The 14,980-nt window shown below is 42.8% G+C and overlaps 1 non-coding gene across 1 annotated transcript; it reads right to left on the bottom strand.

Annotated features, from left to right (window-relative positions):
* Positions 1 to 205: 205 nt before the first annotated feature.
* Positions 206 to 279, bottom strand: Trnap-ugg (transfer RNA proline (anticodon UGG)). Its single transcript has one exon. It is a non-coding gene; the product is annotated as a tRNA-Pro (tRNA).
* Between the last annotated feature and the right edge of the window lie 14,701 nt (positions 280 to 14,980).

A 14,980-nucleotide genomic window follows, 5' to 3' on the forward strand; every position in this document is an offset into this window, starting at 1 on the left:
TCCTCTAACATTTAAAACAATGGTTGTGTGTGTGGTGTCATAGAGCACGTGTGGCAAGTACATTCAGGGAAAATGTCGAGTGTCTTTCTGTCACTGTTTACCTTATTCCCTAGAGGCAGGGCCTCTCACTCAGCCAGGAGCGAGGCTGGCATCCGGCAAGCCCCAGTGATTGCTCACTTCACCCTTTCTCCACCCTCCACAGCACTGGGGTGCCAGGGATTTGAACTCAGGTCCTCCTGCTTCCAAAGCAGGCACTCTCACCAACTGAGCCATCTCCCCAAACCCTAACATGTCTCTAAGACCCCGCATCTTAGTTATCCTCTTCTGTGGGTCTCTGTTGAGATGGCATTGTTCTAGAAGCCAGGTACCCTGGAGCTAGTCAGCTACAGATGCTGAGTGTAAGAGTTCATGCTCCAAACAATTGATTTATTAAAATTTTATTAAAAAATTTATTAGAAAATTTTTTAGCCATTTAAACAACTACTACAGTTTTCAAATGTTAAAGCACAACTTCCCAGAGAAGCAGAAAGAGGCAAATGTTTATTAAGATTGGGCAATGGGCACAGCTCGTCCGCCGAGCACCAGCCTAGCATGTGAAGAACGGAGTTCAGTTCCTAGCGCTACACACAGGAACACAGGAAGCTAAACTCACGAACAAATAAGATAATAAAGTTGGTTTTAAAATGTATGAAGAGTAAGAGCTTATATGGACTGCCAACAAAAAATAGCAATTTTTTAAAAAGGAAAAAAAAACTAGCTGATAGCTTGTGAAGCATTAGAGTTATATTTATTTGAGGCTATCTTTTCACCAAAAAGAAACCTGAAAATTAGCACAGATCTTCCTGTTCCTGGGCTCCAAGCAGCAACTAATCCCCAAGTCAAACAGGACACACCCTCCTATAAACTAAATGCTCCCTAGGAAACCTCACACAATGCCCCAGTGCAACCTTGAAAAGACATAGTTAACTCCCTTGCTTTGTCTTCAAATATCACCACGGTCCTTGGCATCATTTTTAATTATGAACCATTGTTTCCCCTGACTTCAGAACCTGCTAAAGTAAAGCAAGATAGACTTTACATTAAACAGATGACCTTTCTCTCCCTCTTCTTCTCCCTCCCTCCCACATCCCATGCCTCAGGTCTCCCGAATTCCAAGCTGACCTTCTGGCCTCAGACACACTATGTAGCTGGGAACAGCCTTGATCTTCTGCTCCTTTGCCTCCACCTCAGGAGTCCCCATCACCGTATCCATCCAGCAGAGCTGAGGATCTAGCCTGGGGCTTTGTGCCTGGCATATAAACAGTCTACCCTTGAGCCTCGTTCCCAGCCCTGTTGATGTCGGCTTATTTCCACAAGTCCCGTTTATTTTTCTTTCCAGCACAAGATGAATTTCTCTATACCCATAATCAGTAACGCTCGATTGAGAAACCTCCTATGTCGCAAGGGGGCCAGCAAGGTAATTGGTAGAAATATGTTCCCTCTTACCCAGTAGAGATCTGGGTTAAGAGATACACAAACCAGACATCTGGCTGAGCAGTAAAGGAAAAAAGGGATACCAAACTATCACCAAAACCAGTTGTAACACGGGCCAGGTAATATGTTTCTGTCCACCATATCTAACATAACCAAGGATTATATGAACAGGTTTACCAAGTGAAAACAACAACAAAAATGCTTTTAAGGAGAGAGAGAGAAATAAAGGATTACCCATAGGCACCATGGCTTTTCTGCTGAGTGTTTTCAGGAGGCAAACAAAAGCCTAAACAGACCTCAATAGGTAGGAGCTAGATTGTAAACCTTAATTCTTGCCCCTCTAGCCCCAAGAAACGCTCATCTGAAATTCCAAAGCTCAGTAAGCAATCCAGGGATGTTCACCAGGAACAGTAGTTTATTTAGTTAGTTAAACCATAAACCCTTTACCAGGCCATCGTTTTCCCATCAGAACACCATAAAATAAACCAAAAAGATTCTAATACAGCAAGTTTGGGATGAAGAAGAAAATGTGTGCCCGATGAAAAGTCGGGTGAGAGACTTCGTCAGTTTCTCTGGATGGAAGTCTCAATGATAACCCACGAAGGTCACTTCTATTCTTGCTCATGCCCAAATGGCCTGAGCTGTCCATTAGTAAGTGGCATGGAGCCTGGAAAAATACTCAAAAAAATTAAAACTTTATTCTTATGTTACCACATGTAATAAATCCCTTGTATTTAGCATAAGGAATTATAGACATTTTATTAGCAGAAAAAAAGTTATTTCCTCCAACTCTTGTCAGATACATGTTTAGGACATACTAAAGGGATATGGGTTTGTATTGGTGCCAAACTCTGAGCCACATATCCTTTTGGCTCTGATGATTGGTTCTAACATCTGGAACCATGCAAAATAAGTAGAGCAGTTTCCATATGGCCGATCTTCAGATCCCCCTGCAGGCAGCTAGTCTCTGCTGAATGAGCACACCCTCACTGAAAATGGCTTCAAGGTGTGTCATTCGACTGATTACCTTCCTGCAGGGGGGAATTCAGTTTCCTGGTGTGTCTCAGTGTGTTGCCCAGCACCAAACACAACCAAAGAAATGTCTGCGGCTGGAGAGATGGTTCAGACAGTAAGAGCCTTTGCTGAGCAAGCATGAGCACCTAGTCCCCAGGTAAAGAGCTGGGCTTAGCTGGACTCATGCTTGTAACCCCAGTTCTGAGAAGGTTGGAGACAGAAGGATTTCTGAGGCTTGTTGGCAGCTAGCCTAGCTCTAGATTCAGTGAGAAACCCTTTCTCGTGGGAAACAGCAAAGGGATAGAATAGGGCGCCTGATGTCCTCCTGTGATGTGGACTCACAGGCTCAGACATATATGCGTACACCACAGGCATACTTACGCATGAAGAGAGGAAGAGAAAAAAGGGAGGAGGGAGGAGAGGATGGAGGAAGAAAAGGAGGAGGAGAGGATAGGGAAAGAGGAAAAGTGATGGAGAGGAGGAAGACAAGAAATGTCTGATATCACTTGGTCAACCTGTTTTGCCAACTCTATGGTAAAGCAAGAAAGCAAGGGAACATGACACCAAATACCTTTAAAGGACAGATTCCATGCCTTAAGCTTCCTGGCGACAATGAGAATTCTTGCCAGGCTGGGGCAACCAGTCAAGTCCAGTCCAGAGGCAGCAAGCGCCACACCAAAGAGAGAAAACTTAACAAAAAGGCATGGTGTGGTGCATGGGTGATTAGAAGGGTACAGAGGGACACCAGAGCCACACAGATAATGACTAAAGGAAGTGCTACCCCCTTGGCTACCCTGTGACCACCTGTACAGAATGTAAAAAAGGATTAGACTCTCCAAGGTTCCTTTGAGGGAAAAAAGCATGGGTGTGGAGCTATGGACACCAAGAGCTGTTACAGAGGACCAAACAGAGCCCAAGTGAAGGAGGGGGAATCTTTAACATCTAACAGCTTTCAGGCCTGGGAACATCATTGAGCTAAGACTGCCTCTCAAAGGAGTTTCACGACTCTCCTGAATCTGCCTTGGCACCCAAGCATGCTCATTTATTGCCCATAGCAGAACACTCGGGAGGGCTGGCCCCCAGAACACAGGAGTAATGAGTGGGGAGGTTTCAAAGAGCAGCAGGCAACTGAGGCACTTGGTCAGGTAAGCTTGGGGTACCCGGGAGACTCAGGACACTCAGCTAAACTTGAATTTCATATACAAGAAACAATAACTAACATTTTATTTTATGTCTCAAATATCGCATAGCATATACTTCCCCTAAAAAGCATCTGTTGTCTAAATATAACCAGAATTTTCCTGTATTTTATTTGTTTGTTTTTGTTTTTCATTTCCTCAGCCTAGCAACTCTAATGACACTCTCTCCAGGTGAAGGTCTATGAGGCACCTCTGCATGACCACATACTCCTTGGACTCAGAGAAGAAACGTGAGAGCATGTCACTTGGGTATCACTGCCCCTCCTAGCCTAGCAATGGCCATGCAGAAATGCAGATCAGTGTACAGAAAAGTGGGTCTGGGTTATGAACAAATCGTAAGCTAGGCTGGAGATGCAACTGGAAGGTGGATTAACACTTCACAACAGGCCCAATTTAAACAATTGCCCCTGGCCCCAGTTGGCTTATAAAGTACTCGGGAATAAGCGGCTCTTGGCCTTGTGTGGTTTCAACCTGACCTTAAATGTGTAAGATGTATGGTTTTGTTGTTTATAGAAAGATGCCATTGACCAATTTCCTATCCATCATTTCAAATCAATTCCATTAGCTGGCAGCAGGATGGGGAAAGTCTGGCCTTTGCTTTTGATATTAGCGTCTTATGAGTTAGGATGTCCAAGCCATCGCTGAGACCTACAGAAGCATAGGAAAGAATATGTAGCCTTGGGCTTTGGGGAAAAGACTCCCATGTGCCTTGTCACCAAAGGAAGAGACACCAGTGAGGCTTCATCACTACAGACACCACTGGTTTACGAAAGACCCATGAAGTGGCCTAGGATGTTAAGCAGGAGGAGGACTCGCCCTTGTGTGCAATTTCCAGTTTATAAAATGTTTGCTTGATCTGTTTAGAGTCCTGTATACCAAGGTTTCACAAACCTTTTCGACTTGCAACTTTTCACCTGAAATTTTTATGGGGTCCTAGATGTACAAATATATGAAATAGGTATAGAAGTAAAATATCACTTATCATGAATCAGAAATTTTTTCTTAAAGCAATTCTTTGGTAGGCATATAATTTTACCAACTATTAAAGACAAAGGCAAATTTACATGCTAATGAGATGGGTGTGCCTAGTTCTATGTATTAAGTCCCAGATAAATATTTGATACTGCAAGAAGTGAGCAATTTCCATGTTTTTTAGAGTAGATCAATATTGTGATTTTATAATTGTCAATGATGAGAAAGCTATTTCATAAAAATATATAGCACAAAATGCCAGAAACAGGTTTAGGGCCATGTTGGAAATTCTGTCCTAATCCCAAACCAAAATTGATTGATATTTTTTTAAATGAAACTGGAATTCACAATTCAAACAGCAATCTTGGTTCTCTCTTTCTCTGTGTATATTTGTCTATACTCAGGCCAGAGGTCACCCTCAGGTCTTGTCCCTCAGGTACCATCCAGCTTGTTTTTTCAGATAAGGTCTCTCTGGCCTTGAACTCATCAAGAAGACTAGGCTGGCAGGCCAGAGAACCCCAGCCATACGCCTGTTTCCATCTCTCCATCACTGGGATTACAAACATAAGCCCCATGTCCATGTTTTTAAATCATGGATGCGGAGAATTAAATTCAGGTCCTCAAGCTTGGTAGCAAGCCATTTTATTAACAGCACTGTTTTCTGAGTCTCCAGATAGCCATTTTTAAAATCTAACATTCTAACACAATCTGAACCCAAGATATACAACTATTTTGATGTTTGCATGCTGAGATCTGACAGCAGGAAACTATTAAAGGTCTCTGTTTTCCATAATTAAACCATTATATTTCTATAAGCACAGGAAACCTTGTATGTACAGTAAAAACACTGCAAATTCATAGCACCTAATCAAGTCAAGTCTGAGCTGAGGTGTTCCAGGCAGAGTCTGTTGGCGGTATGCTGTGTCAACAGGACAGTATGACTAGAAAGACTGTCATGAAGTCTCATGATGTAACTTAGAAACATACTGCCAGAAATACCTTATGTTTGTTGTACTTCTGATTTTGAAATGATGTTTGGCCATTGTGCATTCAGAAAGCTTTTCCTGTTGTCAAATTTTCCACAACTCCCACATTTAGTTACGCCACCACCCACAGCAAAAGAAGCTGTTCACAGAAGCTGTATGGGGTGGTGTCCTAGTTAAGATTCGTGTCGCTGTGATGAAACACCATTTCCAGCATACCTTTCCAGGTAATAGTCCAGCATTGAGGGAATTTGGGGTAAGAACTCAAACAGGTCAGGAGCCTGGAGGCCAAAACTGAGGCAGAGGCTGAGTTCGTTATCATCATGGTGGAGAGCAGATATGGCATTGGAGAAGTGTGTAAGAATTCTACACCCTGACCCAGAGCAGAACATTTGCTTTTGAAACTTCACAGCCCACCTCCCATGATACACTTCCTCCAACAAGGCCACACCTCCTAATCTTTCTCAAATAACGTCACTTCCTGATGACTAAGCATTCAAATATATATGAGCCTATGGGGCCATTCTTATTCAAACCACCATAGGTGGGGGTGAGAAGGAGAAGACTGGCCATTCTTGCCCTTTTTAAAAGCAAGAATATTTGTATTGATTATATGAGATTTTCATACATGTTACACAATGTATTTTGAGCACACCCACCCCTGGGTCCTCCCCTAACTCCTCCCAGATGAACGCCTTTCCCACCTCCTACCAAATTTGGGTCCTCTTTTTCTCTTTTTTGGCCTTGCTCATCCCAGTTTGTGTTGCACGTACAATGATGGGGATGTGCCCAACCACTGGTGCGCAGTTGACCTATCAAAGGCTGTACCTTTAAAGAAAACTAACTCTCCCTTCTCGAGAAGCCATCAGCCGTCAACAGCTCTTAAGCTAAGGATGGGAGCTCAGAAGTTGCTCCCACCCACTACTCCATTCTAGAAATGCTGTCTGGCTTGATCTTGTGGAAGTCCTATGCAGACAATTACAGCTGCTGTGATGTCATGGGAACAGTGGTCCTGTCATGTCCAGAAGATACTGTTTCAAATCATTCCTCCTTGAACTCTGGCTCTTATGGTCTTTCTGCCTCCTCTTCAGTGATGATCCCTGATCCTTTGGGAAGGCTGCATGAGACTCATGTTCCATTCATATCTAAGCACTCCCTAGCATTTATCATCTGCACTTTGACCAGTTATGAATGACAATGAACTACCTTCAAAAGTTGCTTTTGACTGACAAGCAGTATAGTCAGATCTATCCTTAGAAAATACACTCATCACAGATTCATTCAAAAGATAAGTAGTCGGATTGAAGTTAACACTAATGAAAATGTACGCATGCATTTTCTCCAGGCCCAAAAGGCATTTGGGGAGTTCAAAAGAGACAAAGTGTGATGTGTGAACTATCTCTGGAGCAGTAGGAAAAAGGCACCCAGTTTTCCGTTCTCTTAACCTTCCTGTTGTTTGTGCCCATCCGCCTTCATGCACTCAAACGCAAATTGGCGCACACCGACCTTGCAGGTGTGAGCAGGCAGAAGGAAGAGTGGAGATGCCCAGCATTTCTTTGGTGAGGCTTGTGTAATCCAAACGAATGAGAGTAAAATGGAATTAGCTGGGGGAGGGGGGAAGAATCCTCTGATTCTATGATAATTATTATTTTCCCTCCAAGGGTTTCAGACAGGAACAGCATCTCCCGATAACTGCTTCCTGTATTAGTCACATATTACTGCACAATGAATCTCCCAAGACTTAGGGGCTTAACGATAATAAACATCCATTAACTGATACCTCCAATGGTCCTTGTTCGGTCACGAGTAGCTCGGAAGAATAGTTCTGACTTTCATGAGACAAGGGACAAGATACCAGTTGAAAGTGCCATTGAGGGCTTTGTGGGGTGAGAAACCCCTTGCCCAGGGGCTTGCACGCAGGTTTTGCAGGTTTTGGATTTGCGAGGAAGGATCAGGTTTTCCACACAGACCTCTTTCAAGAGTACTTGAGTGGTGTTGTGACGTGGTGGTAGCTTTCCCCAGAACAAGCTTATCTAAGGGAGGGAAAGGCAGGCAGAAACGCTCCTTTCATGACTTGCATTGGATACATGTTGCATTGTTTCTACCACATTCTTTTCATTAGAAGCCCTTGACTAATCTTAGCTCAAATTCATTCAAGGGGAAAGGTAGTAGACCCTGTCCTTTGAAGGGACAACATATACCTGAACTGGATCCTGCTGCTATAACAAAATGTCTGAGACTGGGTACTTTGTAAAGAAAATGAGTTCAGTTCACACTGTTCTGGAGCCTGAAAGCCTCAGCTCGAAGCACTGCTGGGTGATGAAGACCTGTCTCCTTTTCTAAAATGGTGCCAACTGCAGCAGCTTTGCTGGAGATGAATGCTGTGTGTTCTTACATGGTGGGAAGGAGCTGAGAGTCAACAGAGAAGGTCAACCTGCTCTCTCAAGCCCTCTTTAATGGCTCTAATTTCCCTTGAAAGTAGAATCGTCTCACCTTCCAGTGACCTTTAAAGATCTCACTTCTTAACACTATGGCATTGGCAATCAAGACTCAATGTGAATTTTGAAAGAGATGCAAACATTCAAACCATAGTGATGCGTCAAAGATTTTATGAACATACTTATTAAAGCTTGCCTTACAAGTGGATTTTCATTCACAGGCCAAATAAAATTTCCAACTTACTATATGGTGTCACAGGAGAAGGTGGCTGGAAATTGACAGTTCCAGCTACTCAGCCAACAAAAGCTTGTCAATACTTTCAGGGAGCTGTGAAGGTCCACAATGGTCGCAGGTAAGGAAACTGTCAGCTTTATGATTCAAAGAGGGGAAAGCAACCAGTAAATATGGCACCAAACACCCCAACATATTCTACCATGCAAGTCAGGTTCCTTGGGTTTCCCATGAAAAGATGAGTCTTGAAATTGGGAAAGCCCAACCTAGTTTCTGCCATTATAAGAACCAGACACACATCTAAAATCAGGAATAATGGCTTTGCTATGAAATGAGAGCATTGTTGTCGCCACACCAGAAACATGTCTGCCTCTAACCAAGGGAAGTAAAAACTCCTCAGGATTATGAATCTGATGCCTGGGAAAGGAATCAGGAGTTGTCAGAGGATGTTTTTGTGTGCTGTGTATTCAAATACTGATTTCTGTATCCAGAGATCCAGTTACAGGTCTGGACTTTGGCGTTGTCATTATTATCAAGCATCTCCTGTCTTGGTGTTGTAAACACTGTTCTCTGTTACCTTCCGATTGGTCAAAAAAAGAACTGATCAGCCAATAGCTGGGCTGGAGAGTTAAAGTGGGATTTCAGGAGTCCAGGGAGGGGTCCCAGGTGGGGACCAGAGAGAGAAGCGGAGGTCAGCATTGGGATACAGATGAAGAAGACGGTACCAGGGCAACACTAAGATGGCAGGTCACAGGCCACATGGGTGGGAAGTAGGCCAGGCCACTATTGGTGAGCTAGAATAACTAAGTATCTACATAGCTATTATGCCTAAAGCTTTTAATAAATAAAAAGGTCTCCGTGTCATTATTCAGAGCAAGAAAGGGCATAGAAAAAAGCCTTATACTTATGAGCTATCATAGTCCTGATGGCTTTGGTGGCTTTTCATTGCCTTGAGTGTGGCCGTTCAACCTGGTGCCTTGATTAGTTTTGTGACTGCTATTAGTTTTGAAAGACCTCCATGTTCTCTGTCTTTTAGGCCTAGAGCCTAAAAGTTATTATCTTCTAACTCTTGGTTTGATTCTGGGATCTCAGACTTTTTTTTTTTAATCTGAGTTAAAATTGGCAGTCTGCTTCAGAGGACAGCGCTTAGGAAGCAAGGCCAAGTCTAGCCAGAAAGCAAAATACAGTATCACAAATATCTGCAACCTGGCTTCAGTGCCTTTCTGTCAGGAGTTGAGAGAAAAGCACAAAACCCCAATACCCATTGCTGTCTTGAAAGAAAGGCAAGAAGCTGTATGCTGCTTATGGGGTGTATGACTTGGGGGCCTGGAAAGAAAGAGTGAAGCTCTTGTAGAGAAAGGCAACGATGATTGCCTTCAAATGCCTGAGAGGTTGCTTCGAGATCCTGGGACCTGGGGGAAGCAACCGAGGCTTTTGGTGTGAACTCAAGGGACAGAGTCAGAGAACCAGAAAACTGAGAGCTGCTGCCTGTGTAAGAACTCCCGAGTGGTGAGGGGTCCAGAGGCACGTGTTCCCACTTGGCCTCTGCACTGGAATTTGTTCTAGAATAATAAAGACAGTTTCGATCCCAGTCAAATTAATCATCTCCCTCCCCGGACAGGGCTGATTTATAACTTTATACCATCTGTTGGGGGTAGTGGTGTACCTCTATGACTAATTAACAGCTCATAAAGGACGCTGCCTACAGCTGAGGTGGACAGCAATGGCAAAGACCTCATCATGTAATCTGGCAGTTTCCACTCAGAAGAAATTAAGATCTCATCTGGATCTAAACAAGTGTCTTTTCTTTTCTTTTTTTTTTTTTTTTTTTTTTTTTACTTGTGGCCAAATTCTCGGGGCTCTCCCCTCTCTGTTTGAAAAACCTTGCATAGGCTACTGTCTTCCTCTTAAAGAATTCTAAGGTCTAAGACCTTGTGCCAAACTTTCAGCAGAGACACTTCTACCTCTGGTGGTTTTTAGTTAGGAAGATCTTGCCTTTGTGAAGTTCATCTGTACTAGTAAGGAAATTTAGTAGGCTTTTTTTTAACACAGTAGAGGGAAGGGAGATATTTAAAGAACAAGAAATATTACTTTTGAATAACTATTTTGAGATGTAACGCAATGACCACAAAAATCAAAGGTCTTAATGCATCCCTGCATAATGTGTTCATGTGTATCATCTCAGGAAAGTCACTTTTTGGTTCTTAGTTTCTTTAGCTGCCCAATCGATGAGAATTGCATTAAGGTGTGTTATAATTCCAAGGTGCTGGTCAGGCGATATTCCAGTCCCTGAAGGTCTGCTAGCTGGTGTTCTGTGCATGGACACAACCGTCTCCACAAAAGGAGTGAAAGCCATGCAAATGTCACTTTTTCATTGCAAATGGTACTTATGAAATAACCAGGCAATCGGAGGGCAGCTGTCTAATGTGACAACGTGGTCACCCTGTTCCTCTCAGACCCACCCCTTCTGTTCAGTTCTACCCCCCTCAGTACTGCCTAACGCTCCCTGGGGGCCCAGTGTCACAGAGAGAAGTTCCATTTTCTCCAGAGCCACAGACAGCTTCGCCTGTGTCCTCTGCTTTTGGAGGGCGGAGCTTTAGAAACGTGTTGCCCGAGAAAAGTAAGGCTCTCCCCGCAGGAGAGGTAAAGATTGTTTTTGAACGTATTTAGTTAGTCCCTTTTGCTTCTCAAAATAAACATCTTTGTGCTCAGTTGCAAGCTTTCCAAGATGTTACAAGGGGAAGGGAGACTCTTGCCAAGAACTTAAGCCCAGCCAGACAGGAATACGAAAATTTTGCTGCCTGTGGAAACATGTGACCAGGCAGGACTTTGGCATAAAAAGCTGTCGTGTGTGCTTAAATAACCGCAGCAGAGTCTTGGGGTGGCTCAGGGTGCACAGGCACAGTGGGGCTCACACAGCTTCTCTGATGGATCCATTCAATGACAGCTCAGAGCACACACTTGACTATTTAAAGAATATACAAACCCAACTAGACAAACTTTGGTTTTGACGGTTTGGAGGGGTAAAGGGAGGCTTTCGTCTCTCTCTTCTGTTTCCATTTCTTTTTGTTTGTTTGTTTGTTTGGGGGGTTGATTTGTTTTTGTTTGTTTGCTTTCTGAGACAGGGTTTCTCTGTATAGCCCTGGCTGTCCTGGAACCTTCTTTTTGGACCAGGCTGGCCTCAAACTCACAGAAATCCACCTGCCTCTGCCTTCCAAGGGCTGGGATGAAAGGTGTAGGCCACCATGCCTGACCTATTTCCAGTTCTTAACACTTGAACAATGTTTTAGGAAATCAGGCCCTAAGACCCGGATTGCAGTTATAGGACTGAGACATAGGTGAGACACCCTCCTTCAGGCACCAACTGCCTCTTCTATAAAACAGTAGTAAGAGTGCTTCCTCAACCTAGCGCCACAGTAGCTTTCCATCACTATGGCAACCACCAGAGATAATAATTTTTAAAGAGAAATAAATTTTAAATTTATTTAAATTTCATAAATTTTAAAGAGAAAAAAAGGTTCAAATCTAAGAGTAGTGGTACACTCCTGTAATCCCAGCACTTGAAGGGTGGAGACAAGAGGATCTGGAGTTCAAGGCCATATTTAGTTATAGCTTGTTCAAGCTGGGCTATAAGAGACCTTGTCTCCAAAAAACTACACACACACACACACACACCAAGAGAAAAGGTGTATTTTGACTCACGGGTCAAGGGATGGCACTGTGTGCTGATGGGATGGCTGCACTGCTGGGGCTTGTGTTGAGCCACTCACATAACGGTGGGAAAGCCTCACACCATGAAGAAGAAAGCAAGGAGGAAAAGGGAAATCAGGATCTCACAATCCCTGTTGGATGCACAGCTCTAGTGACCTAAAGAAACTCCCACATCTTAAGAGAGTCCCCATTTTTTAGTGGTAACCCAGGATGGCCCCCAAGTATTTAATACATGGGACTTTAGGGGGATGTGTAAAAGATCCAAAATATAACCCTTTACAAGAATATTGAGACAAGCAAATTTAATAACATCAGTGAAAACACTTTGTATGTTAAAAGGTGTCATGTAAAATACAAGCTATTTTTAAGTATCTGGAGTTTCTGTTTCTTTGCTCTTTCCTTGTCCTCAGGTTGTTTCCTTGTGCTTTCGAGATCTTTGTCTTCTTTTTTTTCTGTCCAAGATTGTCAGTATTATTCATGCTTAGTTTCTTACACACAAGCTATCTATCAACTATTCAAAGCTGCATCTATACACGATCTGTTGCTCATCTGAACATGAGACCAGTCTAGAGCTTTGGGTATAGCCTGATTACTCCAGCACTTGCATATTAAGGACTGGATGACTCTGGTTCCTGTTCAGGAGATACCAGGCACAGCATCACATCTAAGCCTTTCACAACTGTCAGCTACACGAACCAGGTCTAGCTAAACTGAAGCTGCGTCACCACTCCCAGGAAGACAACTCTGTTTCTGAGCCCGGGTATATTTGGGCACGTTGAGGCAAAAGCTGGAAGCTGATGTTATTTAACCCTGCCTGTGTGAAGAAGACAGACATCCTTGATTTAGCCTTAACTTTGCCTGGGTATCCCTTTGCTGACGTCTCCATACCTGCCCACCCTGCCAACTCAGTACCTAATTTGAGGTTGAGGTGCTGCCGGCGTTGGATTCCATATTAGGCAAAGACAGCCGATTCCATTTACATTCACACAGCTTGACTAAGGCAATGAGCTAAGGCCCCCTGTAGCAACATGACTTACTATTTGTTCTAGGAAATTCTCACCCAGGAAGATAAACTTGTAGAGCAATAAATAATTCCACTGTTCCCATCAGGAAACTCCTGAAAACCAATTTATTTGAACAATAAATCTGCTCATGTGGTCAAACAGCCTCTTCTCAGGACAACAGATTACTCACCTGGGCAATTGGTTTACTTATTAAACAACTGTTCACTTATCAAAAGCTGTTTTGAGGGCAAGAGATGTGGCTCAATTGGAGAGCTTGCCTCGCCATCACGAAACCCTGCATATAATCCCCAGACTATAAAATCAGGGTGTGGTGGAGCACAGCTGTGGTCTAATCCCTCGGGAGGTAGAGGTAAGTGAATCAGAAAATCAAGGTCATTCTTCGATTTCAGGAGTTCAAGGCCAACCTGGGCAACATGAGACCCTGTCTCAATTTTTTTTTCATTTAATTCTTTTTTTTTAACAATTTCTTTGAGACCCTGTCATTACTGTATCTATTAACACCAATGTTGTGCAAGCATTCCCAGTTTTTACAAGGTCCCCACTTTAAGCTCACATTCCAAATCCTGTACATTTTACAAGGTCCCCACCTTAAGCAACTCACATTCCAAATCCTGTATATTTCTGGTCTTGCTGTTCCTTCCAAGAGACTCTGTGAAGGAGGTGTCCTCTGTCTCTTGTACATTTAGCAAATTTAGCCATGGTTGACCTAAGGTTATTCTGTTATGAAAAGGGCAAGCAGCTTATTCTAGATATCATCTTAATATTGCCTTGTTTGCTTCCTGGTAGTTTTCAGCTAACAGCTTGTTGCATCAATCAATGAAGAAAGGGAATTTAAAAATTGCTTTCAATTTAAAATTTGTTGTTAAAAAAGACTTCTGAAATCATCGTGTGACAATAATGGAAGTTTTCTAGTTTCTTACATGATTTGGAATAGTTTTATTTTAAATTACACTGGAGGTACATTTGTAATGTTTTTATTGCTTTTAGCTTCCAGAAGGTTCCATTTAGTCCTGCGTACATCAAAAGATTCTTCTGTTAAACAGTGGTTATTAGCGAGTTGTGTTTGCAATAAGGTACTCACCTAATATTTTAAGAATTTAACTGAAAGCCTCGGGCAGTTGGGTTGGGCGCTATTTCTGAGCTGGTTTGCTGTTCATAGTATTCAAATTCAGTTTGTAACTTGGCTCTCTTGATTGCTTTGAAAGCTTGAAATTTATCAAAATGTCATACATAGAAAAGAACACTTGTGGCGTTTGTTTGAATCCACGAAACAGCAGTCATTTAAAGGAGTTAGAAAGCAAACTTTCTTTTTCTATCTTTGTTTTTATTCCTTTTATTGAAAATATATTCTTTTCTCATACAATCTATCCTGATTACAGTTTCCCCTCCCTTGACTCCTCCCAGATCCTCTCACATCCCCTCCTCTTAGGATACACTCCCTTTCTGTCTCTCATTAGAAAAACAAAACAACAACAACAACAAAAAAAAACCCAAACTTGTAAGAGATAACAACCAAACATGACAAAATAAAATATAGCAAATAGAAAATACTAAGATGAACCAAAACTATTACTTCAAGGCTGAACAAGGCGGCTTAACAGAAGGAAAAGATCCCCAAAAGCAGACACAAGAATCAGAGATCCACTGGTTCACACACTCCGGAGTATCACAAAAACACTAAGGTGAAAGCTATGACACACGCAGAGGACCTGGTATAGACCAGTGTAGCCCTGCTCTTGCTGCTTCAGTTTCTGTGAGTTCATATGAACCTTGCTTGGTTGATGCCGAGGGCCTTGTTCTCCCGGAGTTCCCCGCCCTCTTTAGCTTTTGCACTCTTTCCACTTCTTTTTCGGAAGGGTACCCTGAATGCTGAGAATGGGGATTTGGTAGAGACATCCCATTTAGAGTGATGTATTCCATGGACTCGCTCTCT

This window comes from Meriones unguiculatus, chromosome 2 (assembly GCF_030254825.1).
Source record: "Meriones unguiculatus strain TT.TT164.6M chromosome 2, Bangor_MerUng_6.1, whole genome shotgun sequence".
NCBI lineage: Eukaryota > Metazoa > Chordata > Mammalia > Rodentia > Muridae > Meriones > Meriones unguiculatus.